Genomic DNA, 15,107 nt, shown 5'->3' on the forward strand with positions numbered 1-15,107 from the left:
CTCAGCAAACTCATAATTGGCTTCAAAATTCCAATCCGCAAAAGTAGACTTCACATATTTATGAGATTTGTGTTGCCTGACATGAGTCTCAATTAAACTACCAAAAACCGGCTTATACTGTCGTAGCCATTTCCTGAAGTTTCTCCTCTTTACACTATGATTAAAACCTCTAACGTTCCAACAAAAAGTATTGACTTTTACCATTAATGAGATGATTTGGATGGTGGCCCCTTTCCATTGGAAGCCTGCGCATAGCACCTCTCTTTTTTCTTTTCCTATTTAGACAGAATCTTCATAAACTTCTCGTTGTGGTCTGGGTTATCATCTTCTTCGGACGGAGAGTCTGAAGAAGAAGATTCCTCTGGAGAGACGGATTCTGAAGAGGAGGAAGACGAGGGTGGACTACGCCTAGAAGCGGCTTTCATCATACCAGACTTGTGAGGTTTGGGGATAGAATTAAGGCCAATGTCAAGTTCAAGGTTACCTTATTTTTGGAAAGGGACAAAGGGGTCATTAGGAGGGTTCTCCACTCCCCCAGAACGACATTTTGCTTGTTCCTTACGCCTCCTTGAAGGGTTCTTTCTTTGTCAGGCCATAGAGTCTTCTGCCGTAGCTTTCCCTTCCTGTCTTCCTCGAGTACAAGCTTCCTTTGGGTGGGAAGTTGAATTGCGGAAACTACAAAGGATTGGAGCGGTGGGACAACGCTTAATAGAGTGACCAACCCCTTTGCAGAAATTGCAAATTGGGGGAAGCCACGGACTGGAGACAGCAATCCCGAATGTTTCCCCTGTTTCAAATTGAGCATTGACCGCTTCCGGTAGAGGCTTGGTGATATTGACTATCGTGAACACTTTGGCAACTTCCAAATCCGTGAGATTGATAGTAGATGGGTGACAGAAGACAGGATGACCAACCAAACCTGCTATGTATTCCAACGCTTCCTGGGAGAAGAATTGGGGTGGAACCCCTCGGAATTCTAGCCAGACCGGAGCTTCAGTAAGTTCTAGCATCACCGGGGAAAGACCTGGTTCCCAATCCGCTACAAACATAGATTAGCCTTCAATGTGCCACACTCGTTGACCAAGTACTCTTCTGCGAGTTTCCTCACATGGAATTCGTATGAGCACCAACTTTGGTCCTTGTTTGGAAATAGTGATATCTTTTCGTTTCCGACTCCAGATTCCATTAAGGATGGCATAGAGGACTCCTTTAGAGGGGAGATTACCGTGGAACTGGCCTATGATGAATTCTTTCCACCGGTTTTGATTTCGCTTAACCACCACATTGGGAATTTTGACACACAACTCACCAGAATCTAGGGTAATTGGGGTACCCTTCTTCTCCATTTTGCCAGAAGATCCAACAAGCATTTTCTTCCTGTTTGCCAGGGCAGAAGGCTGAGAAGAAGCATTGGCCGAGGAAACTTCTGGAGGGTTTTTTATATCTGGGTTCTTGAGTCGCTCGAAGCAACAGGACTGGCAGATCTCCTCGAACGAGGACCAACCTTGATGGGGTCCTGAGGAATAGGAGGAGGATTTGAAGATTCCATCACAACAGTGGCTGCTGCTAGGGTTTCTTTCGCAATCTTTGGTGGAGGCATATCTGGGGAGATAGGGGGGGAGGCGCGGAAGCAGAGGAGGTGGAGGAGGTGGGCTTGCGGGGGGAGCATTTCTTTTTAGTCATCGGAACTGAGATTGGGTTGCCGCTGCCGAGATTGGCAACGGCGGCTACGAGGAGAAGGGGTTACAAAAATCACCTTTTGGGAGAGTGAAAACTGAACTTTTTTTAGTCAGAATCTCTTCAATGTCGATTTTTAAATATTATATATTTTATTTATTAACCGATTTTATCTTTTACAAAAACCATAATATTCTCTGTTTTATTACATTAGCATATTATGTAAAAAAACAAAAGATTAACTTATGTTTAACCTAATTAGAAAAAGGAATTGATAAACATGAATATATGGCTTAATCCTAATCAAAATAAGATTTCTAGAATATTATTCGGTTTGGACTTTATGGCCTCATGGGTTCACTTTAATAACCGAACATTGACATTACGTAATAATTGGCTACGTACCCAAGATTCCTCCAATATATGGCGTTGTTTGCGTTCTGCTTCATTTGCACAGTTAATAGAGCAAATGTATATATCAGACGTTCCAAGCCTCTTTAAGATGATAGGGTACATGTAGTACAACTCACAGTCCCTGCAAAATGGACGAGAGATACTATTATTGAGCACCACCTCATATGGTATGTCACAATAATTTATTGTGCTTCTTGGCATGAGCCCTGCAAAGTCTCTGAGCACACACTTTTTATGCAAACTAGCTCGGTGATCTTTACACCTGTAGAACCATATCATTGGATTCATTTCTTTCTCACAAATGTCACACCAGTATTTGCCACTTGCTTTTTCGCCGTAGCATAGTGAGAGAGGATTATCGTCTACTCTATGCTTTACTCGCTGTGGTAAAGTAGCGCAATTGAAGCATAAGACAAATCCACAAGCATTTTCAATGCACATAAGCCGAAGAGAATACAACATACTGTTGCAACCATTGCATCTTTGTGGTTCCACTTGTGGAATGTAATATAAAGGATGATGCGGATGACTTGGATGGACAAACGGCTCAGAGATTGAACCGCACATAACATCTAACTTCTTATTCCCACACTGGTACATGAAACCAATGGACACTCTACAACAACCTTCACACCTAAAAAAATCGTCCAAGTTTGTTACTAGAGAAAGCCGTTCATTGTGTAACACATATCGTTTCCTTATGGGAGACTCGGCGCAGCTTTGGTGAAGATTGAAATCACAATGGATACAACCATTGAAGGATTGGAGACAAATGGGATAGGTGCAAGTATTGCACCGTGATACTAAGATTTTTGTGTCTCCTAATAGGTTCAATTAACCTTATGCGTTGTAATACTTAAGGTGTCAATCCAGTTGGAAAAGTTTACTATCACTCAATATGCTATCAAGAGGTCACAAGTTAAGCCAATNAGATTTTTGTGTCTCCTAGTAGGTTCAATTAACCTTATGCGTTGTAATACTTAAGGTGTCAATCCAGTTGGAAAAGTTTACTATCACTCAATATGCTATCAAGAGGTCACAAGTTAAGCCAATTCGAAGAGTGTTTTTATCTAACAGTCCTAGAATGATCAAAATACGAAATGGAAATGAGTCACAGAACTAGAAACAAGAATGCATGACAAGAAGCAAAAGTGAATAAAAACGCAAACGATTCTAAGCATGAACAAACGAAATAGTTCCAAGAATGTAATAAAAATCAGAAGGAAAGAAGTCCTAAGGATGGGGTAATTGATGTCGGTGGAGTATCCTAGTCTAAGGAGTGTTTAACATACCACAAGCAAAGTATCCCTAAACAATGAACATCACAACTTAGCTAATCCAATCTCTTGGCAAAAGCTACTCAGACTCAACCACTTCCATACCTAGCTCTCGCTAGAGAAACGTGGTCGAGCAGGCATGACAAACAAGTTCATTCACGTCAACAAACATCCTAGACAACTAATCTCTTAGGCTAGGAACGTAAGTCTCTGGCACTAGTTGGTCAGACATTTCATCAAACACCTTTTGGGTGCGGAAATGTCTCGAACCTAGTTCCAATTGATCAGAGAGAAACAAGTAATTCTAACTCTAGTCCAGAAGGGAATTTTACAATCAAAGCTTAAACACTCTACATCCTAAGATCCTCCACCTAATCTATCCCATCCTCAGGAACTACCACACTACTCAGATCCGAAAATCATAGTCAAGGATGCAAACACAGAAATCATTGAATCAAGCATAATAAGATAGATAAAAATAAGATTAACAACTTTGTAGAAGGAATCAAATGCAAAATCTCAATAAATCTCAACGATATCGGAATACAAGTCTGAGAACGTGTTTTGGATGCTAGGTTAAAAACCTTCTGGGAACGAAAACGAGATTAAAAGATAAGATGTCTCCGCAAAGACTTAACAAAATGTATATATAGTAGTCCAACATGGAAAGCCCTAAAACTTAAAACGACAAGGTAAAGCGTCGGTTCGGTAATCTCCTGAAGCGTGTGAAACCAAACGTCCTTCTTACCGACATGTGCGATCGAGTCCGCGTGCGTCGAATGGAATGCAATGTCATCATGGCTCGGATGGAAGGCTGAGGAGCATGGCTTGGACGGATAGCTCGGACGGAACGGAGATGGTGACAATGGCTCGGACGAGACGGAGATGGTGACCATGGCTCGGACGAGAANCTCGGACGAAACGGAGATGGTGACAATGGCTCGGACGAGACGGAGATGGTGACAATGGCTCAGACGAAACGGAGATGGTGACAATGGCTCGGACAAGACGGGCTTCGAACGTCTCCTAAATACCTGAAATACTCCAAAATGCACAATGTATGCAAGGATGATGCAAGAGCTACCTAGACGTGCAAAGTGTATAGAAAAAACTAGAAAACGATGCAAACCAATGAGTTATCCTAGCTAAATGCATGATAAAAATAGGCTAAGGAGAGACAAAATATAGACATATCAACTCCCCCAAACTTACTCTTTGGTTGCCCTCAAGCAAACAATCAAGAATAGAGTATGGAGAAGAGGTGTGAAGATGGGGTCTCAGAATCTAAAACATGCTAAATAAAATAGTTAGAATCAAGGTCCTTGTTTTTATTTCTATGATGCATGGTGAAGGAACTCTATATTTTTTTCTACACATGCAATCCTATCAATCATTCCCTTTAACATTCATTAACAGAGAACCGTGAATCAACCTAAGCAATGTCGTTGAACTCATTTGGCTAGGGTGAAGGGTTAGAGACTTAGATGGTCTCCTTCTCGAGTGGATTCATCAATACATGACAAGGTTCTCTCACCGAAAATGAGTTGAGCTTAAGAGAAGGCTAAAGGTTGAAACCAACTGACACATACAAGAGCAGCGTCCTGTCTACCCAAAGAACATTCCAAACCGAAGNCCAATTGATCAGAGAGAAACTAGCAATTCTAACTCTAGTCCAGAAGGGAATCATACAAATCAAGCTTAAACACCCTACATCCTAAGATCCTCCACCTAATCTATCCCATCCTCAAGAACTAACACACTACTCAGATCCGAAAATCATAGTCAAGGATGCACACACAGAAATCATTGAATCAAGCATAATAGGATAGATAAAAATAAGATGAACAACTTTGTAGAAGGAATCAAATGCAAAATCTGAATAAATCTCAAAAATATCAGAATACAAGTCTCAAAACGTATTGGTGGCTAGGTTCAGAAACCTTCTGGGAACGAAAACGAGATTAAAAGATAAGATGTCTCCGCAAAGACTTAACAAAATGTATATATATTAGTCCAACATGGAAAGCCCTAAAACTTAAAACTACAAGGTAAAGCGTCGGTTCGGTAATCTCCTGAAGCGTGTGAAACCAAACGTCCTTCTTACCGACATGTGCGATCGAGTCCGCGTGCGTCGAATGGAATGCAATGTCATCATGGCTCGGATGGAAGGCTGAGGAGCATGGCTTGGAAGGATAGCTCGGACGGAACGGAGATGGTGACAATGGCTCGGACGAGACGGAGATGGTGACAATGGCTCGGACGAAACGGAGATGGTGACAATGGCTCGGACGAGACGGAGATGGTGACAATGGCTCGGACGAAACGGAGATGGTGACAATGGCTCGGACGAGACGGAGATGGTGACAATGGCTCGGACGAAACGGAGATGGTGACAATGGCTCGGACGAGACGGAGATGGTGACAATGGCTCGGACGAAACGGAGATGGTGACAATGGCTCGGACGAGACGGAGATGGTGACAATGGCTCGGACGAAACGGAGATGGTGACAATGGCTCGGACGAGACGGAGATGGTGACAATGGCTCGGACGAAACGGAGATGGTGACAATGGCTCGGACGAGACGGAGATGGTGACAATGGCTCGGACGAAACGGAGATGGTGACAATGGCTCGGACGAGAATGGCTTCCAACGTCTCCTAAATACCTGAAATACTCCAAAATGCACAATATATGCAAGGATGATGCAAGAACTACCTAGACGTGCAAAGTGTATAGAAAGAACTAGAAAACGATGCAAACCAATGAGTTATCCTAGCTAAATGCATGATAAAAATAGGCTAAGGAGAGACAAAATATAGACATATCAACCCCCCCAAACTTACTCTTTGCTTGCCCTCAAGCAAACAATCAAGAATAGAGTATGGAGAAGAGGTGTGAAGATGGGGTCTCAGAACCTAAAACATGCTAAATAAAATAGTTAGAATCAAGGTCCTTGTTTTTAGTTCTATGATGCATGGTGAAGGAACTCTATATTTTTTTCTACACATGCAATCCTATCAATCATTCCCTTTAACATTCATTAACAGAGAACCGTGAATCAAGCTAAGCAATGTCGTTGAACTCATTTGGCTAGGGTGAAGGGTTGGAGACTTAGATGGTCTCCTTCTCGAGTGGTTTCATCAATACATGACAAGGTTCTCTCACAAAAATGAGTTGAGCTTAAGAGAAGGCTAAAGGTTGAAACCAACTGATACATACAAGAGCAGCGTCCTGTCTACCCAAAGAACATTCCAAACCGAAGTTGGTCCTATCTCTACCCTTCATCAGAAACATCATCTCAAACCCATTCTTTCACTCTTTATACTTGGTCTTAGGGGAAGTTCACTTATTATCATTCTAGCAGATTGGGAAATCTTTATTATCACTATGGTTCTTTTTCTTTTCTTCTAAGGACTCTAGACATCATAAGCATTTTTACTTTCTTTCCTTTGTCTAATCTTTTCGTTTTATGCCCAGAACCAATAACTCATTGTTTTGCTCAACCCAAATCCTTTACTAGACTTGTAAACCTTGAAAACACATCCCCCTCCTAAAGACTTTCTCCCCTTTACTTTCTGTTTACACTTCACTTTTCTGCACAAATCCATACCCAATACCCAAAATCGAGTTCTCACCTAGTCCTACTAGTCCGGATAACGCGAACTAGAACTACACAGGATCCTACTCTTGTCGGTTAGAACCTAACACTTTCTAACAAGCTCAACTCGGAAAAAGGCCTGACATTCAAGAATACAATTGGCTTGAAAGAACGGTTGGTTAAGGGTGCGGGGAACTGTTCCAAAGATGGGAATCAGCTACTTGGATCGACAAGGGTGGTAAAAATGTGAAAGACAATCCAAGTATGTATATGGTATCCATGAGTTCAACTTCAATGCATAACAGGATAATTGCAAGTCAGGATTAGGTTCAAGTAGATAGGGAATGATATCAATTCAAAACATGCTTCAATCTTAAATTTTCAAGTTCAATCAACAAGCATCAAAGAACTAAGAACAAGGGCCTTGATCCTATCCTATTGAATCCAACATGCTAACAAGGTTACAATCATCATCAACCCCTATGCTAAATGCAACAACCCTATATGAATAAACCTAGACTCAATCCTAATATGCAATTGCAAACTACATGAACACTCTGTTTTTGTGGAAATTTTCGAATTGTTTTTTTTTCCAATTTTTTTGTTTTTTTTTTCAATGCAAATAGATGGATGCAGACTCTAACATAATATGATGCAAAAATTTGAAATAAGAATCACAAAACACGACATCAGATACATCATCTCAAACCCTCCCCCAAACTTAAATTACACAGTCTCCTGTGTAAGAAAAATTTGCAGGAGGATTTAAGAATCACAACACAAACAATGCAGAAATGAAATGGTATATACAAAGGAAGGTAGGAGTACCTCAGTAGTAGAAAAAGGAGTCTGAGCTCGCCCAAGGAGTTGGTGCGTGGTACTGGCTCTTTCCTTCACCGAGTTCGGGATCCGCAGGAGTGGTCTCACCTGGTTGGTCGACTTGTTGCTCAACCGCTTGCGTGTTCTGATAAGTGTTCGGCTGCTCGTCGCACTGATAAGTGTTCGGTTGAGTCTGTTATGAGCTGCTCTGACCCCCTTGGCCATTCGCGANACATGCTTCAATCTTAACTTTTCAGGTTCAATCAACAAGCATCAAAGAATTAAGAACAAGGGCTNTAACTCATTATTTTGCTCAACCCAAATCCTTTACTAGACTTGTAAACCTCGAAAACACATCCCCCTCCTAAAGATTTTCTCCGCTTTACTTTCTTTTTACACTCACTCTTCTGCACAAATCCATACCCAATACCCAAAATCGAGTTCTCACCTAGTCCTACTAGTCCAGATAACGCGAACTAGAACTAAACAGGATCCTACTCTTGTCGGTTAGAACCTAACACTTTCTAACAAGCTCAACTCGGAAAAAGGCCTGACACTCAAGAATACAATTGGCTTGAAAGAACGGTTGGTTAAGGGTGCGGGAAACTGTTCCATAGATGGGAATCAGCTACTTGGATTGACAAGGGTGGTAAAAATGTGAAAGACAATCCAAGTATGTATATGGTATCCATGAGTTCAACTTCAATGCATAACAGGATAATTGCAAGTCAAGATTAGGTTCAAGTAGATAGGGAATGATATCAATTCAAAACATGCTTCAATCTTAACTTTTCAGGTTCAATCAACAAGCATCAAAGAACTAAGAACAAGGGCCTTGATCCTATCCTATTGAATCCAGCATGCTAACAAGGTTACAATCATCATCAACCCCTATGCTAAATGCAACAACCCTATATGAATAAACCTAAACACAATCCTAATATGCAAGTGCAAACTACATGAACACTCTGTTTTTGTGGAAATTTTCGAATTGTTTTTTTTTCCAATTTTTTTGTTTTTTTTTTCAATGCAAATAGATGGATGCAGACTCTAACATAATATGATGCAAAAATTTGAAATAAGAATCACAAAACACGACATCAGATACATCATCTCAAACCCTCCCCCAAACTTAAATTACACAGTCTCCTGTGTAAGAAAAATTTGCAGGAGGATTTAAGAATCACAACACAAACAATGCAGAAATGAAATGGTATATACAAAGGAAGGTAGGAGTACCTCAGTAGTAGAAAAAGGAGTCTGAGCTCGCCCAAGGAGTTGGTGCGTGGTACTGGCTCTTTCCTTCACCGAGTTCGGGATCCGCAGGAGTGGTCTCACCTGGTTGGTCGACTTGTTGCTCAACCGCTTGCGTGTTCTGATAAGTGTTCGGCTGCTCGTCGCACTGATAAGTGTTCGGTTGAGTCTGTTATGAGCTGCTCTGACCCCCTTGGCCATTCGCGAATCCGAGTATTCCTCGAAGTGGAACTGCTCTGGGCGATAGTCCTCTGGGCGGTAGTCCTCTGTGTCTTCTTCCATTGGCTCTGCGCGTGTTTCCGCAGCGTCGACATGATCCTCTTCAGCTTCAGATTTGTATAAGATAGCCGTAGAAGGGATAAACTCGATATGCTCTCCCCCTATGATTGTAGTCAACTCGACGCAAGGGAGGAGTAATCCCGAAGGTCCGACCGCAGGATGCACAAACTTGTAGAGCAACCTTCCATGCCTCAAACCCCAATCCAAAGTGCGTAGCTGTCGCAGGTAGTTNTGGTATATACAAAGGAAGGTAGGAGTACCTCAGTAGTAGAAAAAGGAGTCTGAGCTCGCCCAAGGAGTTGGTGCGTGGTACTGGCTCTTTCCTTCACCGAGTTCGGGATCCGCAGGAGTGGTCTCACCTGGTTGGTCGACTTGTTGCTCAACCGCTTGCGTGTTCTGATAAGTGTTCGGCTGCTCGTCGCACTGATAAGTGTTCGGTTGAGTCTGTTATGAGCTGCTCTGACCCCCTTGGCCATTCGCGAATCCGAGTATTCCTCGAAGTGGAACTGCTCTGGGCGATAGTCCTCTGGGCGGTAGTCCTCTGTGTCTTCTTCCATTGGCTCTGCGCGTGTTTCCGCAGCGTCGACATGATCCTCTTCAGCTTCAGATTTGTATAAGATAGCCGTAGAAGGGATAAACTCGATATGCTCTCCCCCTATGATTGTAGTCAACTCGACGCAAGGGAGGAGTAATCCCGAAGGTCCGACCGCAGGATGCACAAACTTGTAGAGCAACCTTCCATGCCTCAAACCCCAATCCAAAGTGCGTAGCTGTCGCAGGTAGTTGATGTCTATCCAACGTGGTGGGTGCGACTCAGAGTGTAGGGGGATGCCAGCAGCCTCAAGGAACCAAGTCACGATGCCTCCCATGCACATCACTCTGGGAGTGTGGTTGAGGCTTAGTCGCGAGACCCAATGCTTGTATGTCAGCATGTAGTTGATAAGGTAGAGCGAGACGGAAGCGTTGGATATGTCACCTTGCAGCGCGGTGCAATCCATGGCAGTGAATGAGAGTCCCTTAAGCGTTAAATCGATCATCTCTAGATCGCCATTCGTCATGTATCCTTTAATCTCTTTAGCGTAAAATGCATTGGTGACCACCTTCTGGAAGTAACGCAACACTGGGCTTCGCATGTTCAGCGCTTTTGTCTTCGAGGAAGTGAATGTGGGTGTGCTCCCAATCGTTGCCTAGAGTGCGGATATCTCATTCCGATCGAACTGCGGCGTAGTCCCCGTTCCGCTAGGAAATCCAAACATCTCTTCGACAGTTTTGAAACTGAGAGTGTAGAACTGGCCATGAACACGAAATGTAATGTAACCCAGACCTCCATCAGACATCATTCCTGGTTCATCCACATACAGAAGCGTCTCCAGCGTACAGAGGAACTGAATTGTCTCCTCCCTGTATCCGCTTTTTGTTGTGTTCATGATTCCCTCCAGATGGCACCGCCTAAACAGATACTGAACATCCTCCCAAATCCCGAGTTGCTGCATAGTCTCAACATGGTGATATCTTGTTCCCTCAAACTCCATCTGCTGGAACAGTTCGTAGTATTCCTTGGGAGTTAATTTCATCTCTGCGCTCTTCCGTTTGACCGATTTTCTGGGAGCTGGTGTTGAGCGCAACGCAGGTTTCTCCTGTTCGTAATCACTCCCGTCCTCCTTTGAGTTTGAAGCTTGTGCCGGTCGCTTCCCGCTACTCTTGCTCTTAGAGAGCGGTTTGTTCTGTCTGCTTGACCCAGCACCTTGCGTAGGCGGCTTGGAAGTAGCAACACGTCTGGAACCTAACAACCATACTTATCATACATCTCGTCCCAAAAATTGTCAGACATTGCAAAGCTGAGACAATTCAAACTCAAAATCAAAGATTAGTAGGTTAGTGACCGGGCAATAATACAAATCGCAAAAAATCAATGAGAGTGAGTATGGCGCGAGACAAACGAAGATGGTGATAATGGCTTGATCGAAACGAAGATTGTTACAGTGGCTCGGATGAAACGAAGATTGTGACAGTGGCTCGGTCAAAACGAAGGTTGTTACAGTGGCTCGGATGAAAATTTAGAGTGGCGACGGGAATCACGGCTCACACGGGAACGAAGATGGTCGCAGTGGCTCGGACGACAGCAAGATGGTCGCAGTGGCTCGGATGACAGCAAGATGGTCGCAGTGGCTCGGACAACAGCAAGATGGTCGCAGTGGCTCGAACGGGACGAAGAGAAGTGACAGCTCGAGCTGATGCCTTGAATGAGATGTGGAACAGTATCTCAGGAGAGGCGGTTGGTGAGTGTCTCGAGCGGAGCTTCGCGGGGTGGACGAGAATGGCTCGGACGACAGCGGGATGGCGGCAGCGGCGGACACGACGAGGATGATGGCTCGATCGGGAGTGTGGCTTTATGGAGGCAGCAGTTCTCTTCGGCAGGTCTAGCAAGGGAGAGTGAAAGGTGTGAGTGTTTGTGGGTTGGGGAGAGTTTATTTTGCTTGGTGAGAGGAGAGAGTAGAGAAAAGATGGTATAAGTAGAGGGATGGTGAAGATGTCGTGCAAGTGGGAGAAGACAGAGAGTTGTGAGGATGGTGGTGAAGTGAGGTGACACAAAGTTGATGTGTTTGGTGTGAGGGAACAAGAGAGAGATGGGAGGTGAGGTGACAAGAGAGTTGAAGAATCTCGTGGGGGAGGGAAAGAGCAAGTGGCTCGATGGTACCATTATTTTTTTGTTTCGAAAAGAAATAAAAAGTTTCTCCCCAATCTCTTTTTCACTCTGCTTTTTCTCTGTATCCTCTATCTCTATTGTCAACACTCCCTTCTGTAGATTCCTGAAAACAAGAAAACCAAAAAAAAAAATTAAAAACACAAGGATCCTAAAAAAATAATATTTACAGTGATACCTTTGGGACTTCCTCCCAAGTGAGCTTGTTTAAAGTCACTAGCTTGACTTTTCAGCTTTTTAGGCTTTTGGGGGTTCATGGAGGAGCACAGAAAACCCCTCTGGGCGGACTTGATCAGCTAAATATTTTTATACTCTTTGGCCGTTTACAGTGAATTCGCTGCCATCCTTGTTCAGAAGAGTGATAGCTCCAAATGGCAGAACGTCTTTGACTGTAAATGGTCCAGACCACCTAGACTTAAGCTTTCCAGGAAATAACTTAATTATGGAATTGAACAGCAAAACCTGATCTCCAGCTTTGAGCTCCTTGACAATAATCTTCTTGTCATGAAAATTCTTTGTCCTCTCCTTGTAAATCTTGGAACTCTCATAAGCATCAAGTCTTATTTCTTCTAACTCATGCATGTCAAGAGTTCTCTTAGCCTGAGCTGTGTCAATATCCAAGTTCAGCAGCTTGATTGCCCAAAGTGCCTTGTACTCAACCTCCACAGGGAGATGACATGCTTTACCATATACCAACTGAAACGGTGTTCTGCCTATTGGCGTCTTGAACGCTGTTCTGTATGCCCAGAGAGTCTCGTCCAACTTGACAGACCAATCTTTCTTCGAGACTCCAACAATTCTTGACAAGATACCCTTGATCTGTTTGTTCGAAACTTCAACCTGACCGCTGGTCTGAGGGTGATACGCAGTAGACACTTTGTGCTTGACCCCATACTTTCTTAGCATGCTCTCAAAAACTTTGTTGACGAAGTGAGTTCCACCATCACTGATCACCGCTCTAGGTATCCCATACCTTGGAAAGATTATACTTTTGAACAGCTTTAGAACAACCTTGTGATCATTGGTGGGGCTGGCTATGGCTTCGACCCACTTAGAAACGTAATCAACTGCCACCAAAATATAGACATTCCCATTAGATGGGGGGTTGAATGGTCCCATGAAGTCTATCCCCCAGACGTCAAATATCTCCACTTCCAGGATCGGATTTTGGGGCATCTCGTTTCTCCTTGTGATGTTGCCCATCCTCTGACAAGCGTCACACTTGGTGATGAAGTTGTGAGCGTCTTTGAACAAGGTTGGCCACCAGAGACCTGCTTGAAGAACTTTTTGAGCTGTCTTGAATGTGGCGAAGTGACCTCCATAGGTGGAACCGTGACAGTGCTCAAGCACTCCCTGCACTTCCCCTTCTGCTATGCATCTTCTGAACAGACCGTCAGAACCTCTCTTGTACAGATAGGGTTCATCCCAGAAGTAGTGGTTGACCTCTCTGAAAAGCTTCTTCTTCCTGTATGGATCCATGTCATCAGGAACTTCTCCACATACCTTGTAATTCACAACATCTGCATACCAGGGTGCAGTCTCAGAAGTGATTGCCATGCATCTGATTTTGAGGTTCTCAACCCCTGTGTCATGCATCCGCTCACAAACCTGGGCTACCAGAAGTTGTTCCTCTGGCATTGAATCATCTATGGGGACAACATCATCAATTCTCATTCTAGACAAATGATCTGCAACTCCGTTTTCTATGCCTTTTTTGTCAACTATTNACCCATGAAGTCTATCCCCCAGACGTCAAATATCTCCACTTCCAGGATCAGATTTTGGGGCATCTCGTTTCTCCTTGTGATGTTGCCCATCCTCTGACAAGCGTCACACTTGGTGATGAAGTTGTGAGCGTCTTTGAACAAGGTTGGCCACCAGAGACCTGCTTGGAGAACCTTCTGAGCTGTCTTGAATGTGGCGAAATGACCTCCGTAGACGGAACCGTGACAATGCTCAAGCACTCCCTGCACTTCCCCTTCTGCTATGCATCTTCTGAACAGACCGTCAGAACCTCTCTTGTACAGATAGGGTTCATCCCAGAAGTAGTGGTTGACCTCTCTGAAAAGCTTCTTCTTCCTGTATGGATCCATGTCATCAGGAACTTCTCCACATACCTTGTAATTCACAACATCTGCATACCAGGGTGCAGTCTCAGAAGTGATTGCCATGCATCTGATTTTGAGGTTCTCAACCCCTGTGTCATGCATCCGCTCACAAACCTGGGCTACCAGAATCATCTATGGGGACAACATCATCAATTCTCATTCTAGACAAATGATCTGCAACTCCGTTTTCTATGCCTTTTTTGTCAACTATTTCCATGTCAAACTCCTGAAGAAGCAGGATCCATCTCAACAGTCTCGGTTTGGTATCCTTCTTCGAGGAGATGTGTCTCAGAGCGGCATGATCGGTGTATACAATGACCTTCGAACCCACAAGATAACTCCTGAATTTTTTGAATGCAAACACAACTGCTAGGAGTTCCTTCTCTGTGGTAGCATACCTTCCCTGAGTCTCGTCCAAGGTGCGACTCGCGTAGTAGATGACATGAAGCTTCTTGTCAATATGCTGTCCCAGAACTGCTCCAACTGCGAAGTCTGAAGCATCACACATGATCTCAAAAGGATGATCCCAATTCGGAGCTTGCACTATGGGTGCTGAAACCAAGGCTTCCTTGATCGTACTAAAGGCTTCCAAACATGCTGCATCAAATTCGAACTCAACCTCCTTGCACAACAACCTTGTCAAAGGTCTTGCAATTTTTGAGAAGTCCTTGATGAACCGCCTGTAAAACCCAGCATCTCCCAGAAAACTCCTGATGTCCTTCACTGTCTTAGGCGGTTGAAGCTGAACCATGACCTCAATCTTTGCCTTGTCAACCTCAATTCCTCTTTCAGAAATCTTGTGTCCCAGAACGATCCCTTCTTCAACCATGAAATGGCACTTCTCCCAGTTCAGCACGAGGTTCGTCTCCTCACATCGCGTCAATACCCTGCACAGATTCAACAAACAGGAGGAGAAAGTGGAACCGTATACAGAGAAGTCGTCCATAAACACTTCCACTGACTCCTCAATTAAAT

At 43.8% G+C, this 15,107-nt stretch overlaps 1 pseudogene; it reads right to left on the reverse strand.

The window, feature by feature from the left end:
* The window catches only part of LOC109126446, a 25,869-nt pseudogene continuing 12,200 nt past the window's right edge, over positions 1,439–15,107 (reverse strand).

The sequence above is a fragment of the Camelina sativa genome, chromosome 2 (assembly GCF_000633955.1).
Source record: "Camelina sativa cultivar DH55 chromosome 2, Cs, whole genome shotgun sequence".
Taxonomy (NCBI): domain Eukaryota; kingdom Viridiplantae; phylum Streptophyta; class Magnoliopsida; order Brassicales; family Brassicaceae; genus Camelina; species Camelina sativa.